Source organism: Maniola hyperantus, chromosome 27 (assembly GCF_902806685.2).
Source record: "Maniola hyperantus chromosome 27, iAphHyp1.2, whole genome shotgun sequence".
Taxonomy (NCBI): domain Eukaryota; kingdom Metazoa; phylum Arthropoda; class Insecta; order Lepidoptera; family Nymphalidae; genus Maniola; species Maniola hyperantus.
Genome location: NC_048562.1, coordinates 5,859,617 through 5,865,616, shown reverse-complemented (window position 1 = coordinate 5,865,616; position 6,000 = coordinate 5,859,617). Strand labels below are relative to the sequence as shown.

The following is a 6,000-nucleotide window of genomic DNA, read 5'->3' as shown; positions in this document are numbered from 1 at the left end:
GTAATTAAAAATCTTAAAAACTTGCCGTTTTATATAAGGGTAATAGTTAGAAAGGCAATGAAATAAATACAGATAAAAGCATAATTAACATGTATGATATATGTGTGGTATTGACGAGCTGTCTGCCGAAATAAATAGGAGTGCGAGCGCAGCAGGCGCAATTCTTTTGTCACTAACTCACAAAAAAAAAGTGATTTGTGTCACGATTGGCCGCCCCTAATATCTAGCCGCCCTAGGCCAGGGGCTACTGGGCCTTAGGGCAAATCCGCCACTGTACATTATTATACTTGCATGGTAAGTTCGCAGCTTGGGGCGATACACGATGCAATTTCGTTGAAACATGGTTTTGCTATCACCTGACCACTAGGCGGCAGGTATTTTATAAATAAAGCTGTATGCCGCTAGGGGTAGGTACAGTACGCGACAGGTCGAGATGGCAATCGGGGAGGGAACGCCCCGTCCATCCGCACAGCCTTGCAATAACCCGCAGCTGCGGGCGAGCGCATTTGACGTGCGTGCAACTCCCTCATACTCCGATTGCCATCTCAGTTAGAGCCTCAATAGCTCAACCGGTAAAGGAGTGGACTGAAAACCGAAAGGTTGACGGTTCAAACCCTGCCCGTTGCACTAAATTGTCGTACCTACTCCTAGCACAGGCTTGACGCTTAGTTGGAGAGGAAAGGGGAATATTTGTCATTAAAAATGGCTAATATTCTTTTAAAAAAAAAACTATCGCGGATTATACTTTCATGATGATGAGCCATTATGTTTTTTTTAGGGTTCCGTATCTCAAAAGGAAAAACGGAATCCTTATAGGATCACTTTGTTGTCTGTCTGTCTGTCAAGAAACCTTCAAGGTACTTCCCGTTGACTTAGAATCATGAAATTTGGCAGGTAGGTAGATATAGCAGACATTAGGAGAAAAATCTGTAACTGTGAATTTGTGGTTACATCACACAAACAAAAATTAAATTGTGGTCACGAACTAATAATTAGTATTTTCAATTTTCGAAGTAAGATAACTATATCAAGTGGGGTATCATATGAAAGGGCTTTACTTGTACATTCTAAAGCAGATTTTAATTTGTTTTTGTGTATCATAGTTTTTGATTTATCGTGCTATATCTAATGGGCAGGTCATGTCTGTCGCAGAACCGACGGCTGATGGGGCAGACGTGTTCTGGAATGGAGACCGCGTACCGGTATAAGCAGTGTGGGACGACCTCCAGTACGCTGGACCGATGACCTGAAGAAGGTGGACGGGATGGATGAGGAAGGCTGAGGACCCTGTTTGGTGGCGCGCTCTTGGAAAGGCCTATGTCCAACAGTGGACCCTAACAGGCTGATGGATGGATGATGGATGTGCTATATGTCGAACAAACACGACTGTAGTACTGAACCCTCAGTGCGCGAGTCTGACTCGCACTTGGCCGGCTTTTTCCGCTGAGGTAATGCCAGAGACTTTATTAGTTACTAGCTGATGCCCGCGACTTCATCCGCATGGATTTAGGTTTTTAAAAATCTCGTGGGAACTCTTTGATTTTCCGGGATAAAAAGAAGCCTATATCCTTCTCCGGGATGCAAGCCATATCTGTACCAAATTTCGTCAAAATCAGTTGAACGGATGGGCCGTGAAAGGCTAGCAGACAGACAGACAAACACACTTTTGCATTTATAATATTATAGTATGGATTAATTTTGAGATTTTTTTAAAGGAACAGAACAGTGCACTGTTATGTTCAAACATAGAATTTTAGAAAGAGATAATCGGCAGTTTTGGCTTCGTAGGTGTCGTCTCTGCCACTCATATATGTGACGTTTTGTCGCTGACTTGTCAGTTTCAACGACAGAGACAACGCTTTGCGAAGCTATCGATTAATTCTTTCTAAATTTCGATGACGTCTTTCCTGCCGAGTAACGGGTAGGTATTAGTGATGTAACGAATATTCGCATATGCATTATGCATTCGCGGATATTCGCATAATTTTGTATATTCGCATTCGCATTCCGCGAAACTACTGCGAATGTTTTGCGAATATAAAATAACCCCATGTTGTAATTATCTAAATGATAAAAGAGCGTGGATTTGACCTGCAGCTCGTTCCAGCAACGCACAGGACTGCAAATACTATTTTATACATGGCATAATCTTGTACCTATATCAAATATTTGAAAAGAGCAATCACCGAGTTTCTTGCTGGTTCTTCTCGGTAGGAAAGGCATTCCGAACCAGTGGTAGATGCATCCGACTATTCGTAAGTACTTGTAAAAGTTTATACGAATAAAAAAGATTTTTATTTTATTTATTTTATTTTATAATGGGAACACCACCGATGGGAGTTGGTTCCACAGTTTGCATGTGCGTGTATGTTTATAAATAAAACACAATTAATTATTTTAAAAACTATTTATTGGCATTATTTATATATAATATTGAGAATTTACTAATTTCAAAAGGTTTTAATTTTAACACTAGGTCCAAATACTTAGCTACTACAACTACCTTCGTGTGGTTATAGATTTCCGAAAATCCCGTGGATTTTTTTGACACTGAGTGACATAGGCTACTTTTTGTCTCAAAAAAAAAAAAAAAAGTTCCCACGGGATTTGCAAAAATCTAACACCACGCGGACGATGTCACGGACTCTTTCTTACATGATCCCATAAAAATGACAAATACAGAAACACAGTGGTCGTTAACCATTTTGAGTTACCAACCAATCACAAACGAACTTAAGTTTTCCGTACTACTCTATAAAGAGTACTTCGAAATTCGATTCTTAGGCTGAAATCTATAGAACGCACTTTACTTTGACTTTGCTCCGACTTAAGACGATGTTAAAACGAGACAGCGTTATATAAACGGCATTAATCTGTCTCGTTTTAACATCGTCTTAAGTCAGAGCAAAGTCAAAGTGCGGTCTATAGATTTCAGCCTTAGGGTGAGATTTATAGAGCGCACTCTGACTTAGCTTAGACTTAAGACAGAGTTAAAACGAGACAGAGCTTTATCTCTCACATAAATCTGTCTCGTTTTAACTCAATCTTAAGTCTGAGCAAAGTCAAAAAGCTCAGCCGAAAACATAGGTTCGTTTGTGATTGGTTGGTGACTCAAAATGGTTAAAACCCACTAAGTTTTTTATCTTTGTCATTTCTATGGGATTACGAAACAGAAAGAGCCATATACTAATTTCTCTCAGTAGATCGAGTAACACATAAATAGAGAATACAGTTCTTCTCTTCTCTTCTCTAGTCGCTCTAGTACAGGTCAGGCCCTTATCAGTTCTCCGTCCAGTAGCTCACAACACCGGGCAAGAAGAATGACAAGGGCCCGACACTATACTTCTCTTTTCTTCTTCTTTCTTCTGTTCTTCTATCTTCTTTAATAGTAACAGGTGATAAACGTGCAAGATCTTATATATTTTTAATAATTGACAAAAAAATAATATGATACGTAAAAAAAATTAATGTGTGTTCCTTCGAGTTAAAACTTTGTGCAGTTGTTGCCGTCACTTGCGTAAAGGTTTCTGCATTCATAGCAATAGATAATCGTAAAGCAAAACATTATCTTAGATTGTCTAACCATGATACCTACTTAATTGTTCAAAAATCTATACATTTACTACAATTTTTATTATATTTTTCAAAAAAAAAAATGCAATTAAATTCGCAGAATAGTAAAAACGTCGTAAAATTAGAAAGCCGTGAAAGCCTAGTGGTTAGGATATCCGTCCCTAATCGGGGGTCAGGGGTTCGATCCCGGGCACGCACCTCTAACTTTTCGGAGTTACGTGTGTGTTTTAAGCAATCAAATATCACTTGCTTTAACGGTGAAGGAAAACATCGTGAAGAAACCGGCATGCCCGAGTTCTCCATGCTCTCAAAGGTGTGTGAAGTCTGCCAATCCGTGCTTAGCCAGCGTGGTAGACTATAGCCAAAACCCTTCTCACTCTGAGAGGAGACCCGTGCTCTGTAGTGAGCCGATGATGGGTTGATGATGATGAATTAAATTCTCTAAAAAAAATTTTTTGCACGTTTATCACCAACTTTACATTTAAAACAACGCCATCTAGTAGTAATCCTCCGAACTGCGTAGTAAATTCGAAACGTGGTGGTCATATTCCTGCGTCCTAAAAGTGACAGTTATGAAACGTCACAGATTAAAACGCAAGAAATGATGTCTTGATGAATCTTCTTTTGTATTCCGTGTACAGTGCGACAAGGCTATCTTGGCGCGTGGAGAAAATCGGAACTAACGTTGCCGTCAAGTGTCCCCTTTGTTCTTGTTTGAACATTGTAAGCCTTTGTTCTCTACCGTGACGTCACAATCATTTGACTTGCTTTTTTAGTTTAATCGATAATTTAAAATGGTTATTACACTTAAAACCAACAGAGGACGTGGATTTACGTATTTTGGAAGGCCCTCCATTTAATAATCACTGAGAAATAATTTATTTTTGATGTAGTCAAATACCCAATTGAAATTGTAATAATGATTGATGCTGGTTTTACGAAATCGCCCTACTGATTGGTTGACGCTCGCTCACTATTGGTTACATTGCATTGTTGCAACAAGAATCGCACAAATTCAGCCAATCACAACAATAATAATGGTTGATGCAGGTTTTACGAAATCGACCTACCGTTCTTAGTAGTGCACCGGCCATGGGTTGAGATGACGTCACAGCCTCCTCTCTCATTGTAACCTGAAACAATGTGAAACAATAATTAATGTTAGCACTTATAAAGCACTTAGGGAAAATGGCGCCCTAAATAGGACCATGGTATATTTAACCATTAAAATTCATGGAGAGTGGTTTATTATGATTTTTAAGTAACTAACCAAGTATATAATGCGAAAGTGTGTTTGTTGGTTTGTCCTTCAATCACGTTGCAACAGAGCGATTGACGTGATTTTTTGCATAGGTATAGTTAATGATCTGAAGAGTGACATGGGCTACTTTTATCCCGGAAAATCAAAGAGTTCCCACGGGAATTTTAAAGACCTAAATCCACGCGAACGAAGTCGAAGTGAAAATTTAAATCCTATAAAGGTTCCGTTTTTCCTTTTGAGGTACGGAACCCTAAAAAGACGTGAAAAGGTAATAGATACACAAAGTTGAGAAATGCCAAATAGATAGTACATACACTTAAAACAACCAAATTACACAAGCACTTAATGAATAGCAAACTGCAAGCACAAATCTAAATCACCGAAGTCAGTTAATTATCATAATGAATCCACCAATTACAAAATTTTACCAACAACTTAATAAATACACGTAAATAAAGAATAAACCAACAAACCGGCCACGACAAGACGTCACGAGCAGCACTACAACGATTTATTACAATGGAACTGTGTAATGACTCGTATGAAATACATTTTTCACTTTACGCCCGATTGCGTCGAGGTCCGCGCGCAGACTGACCCGTCGGCCGTCTGACAGATTTGTTGAGGTATGTCGAGAGATGGCATGCGTGGGATGTTGCCGCTAGTCGACACTAGATGGCGTTAGTGGGTTGTTATAAGCAGCCGTAGCAGGCTAAGTTTGAAACATCAATGCAAAGTTGCCTGTCAGTCGGTAGTGTACAGAATCAAAGACCATCATAGTTTTTTATTTATCGTGCAAAATGTCGAAAAAATACGACCGTAGTACGAAACCCTCGGTGCGCGAGCTTGACTCGCACTTGGTCGGTTTTTTTTTGCGCGGCTTTGATTACCGGATCAACACAAAAAAGTTAGGCATTCTGTTGTGCATAATCTCTAAGCTAAATTGACAGGTCTAAATCTAGTGCTAACCTTTTCCACAGGCAGCATTATGAAAGAGACAGCAATACATATAGACCTTTAGACGTCTCATTTTAGTTAATAGGTCATTCTGTTGAGAAATTCTCGTAAGGTCGGGAGTTTATTGCGGAATGTAGTCGCAATCACAATTAAATTAAATATTGAAGACGATTGTTATTACCTCTTGGGAGTGGTTTAATGGAATTATT

At 39.2% G+C, this 6,000-nt stretch overlaps 1 long non-coding RNA gene across 1 annotated transcript in view; it reads right to left on the bottom strand.

Annotated features, from left to right (window-relative positions):
• Positions 1-4,647: 4,647 nt before the first annotated feature.
• The window catches only part of LOC138404325 (uncharacterized), a 59,500-nt gene continuing 58,147 nt past the window's right edge, over positions 4,648-6,000 (bottom strand). The window contains exon 4 of the long non-coding RNA XR_011238326.1: positions 4,648-4,706. This is a non-coding gene — a long non-coding RNA (uncharacterized lncRNA). The remainder of the gene's footprint in view (positions 4,707-6,000) is intronic.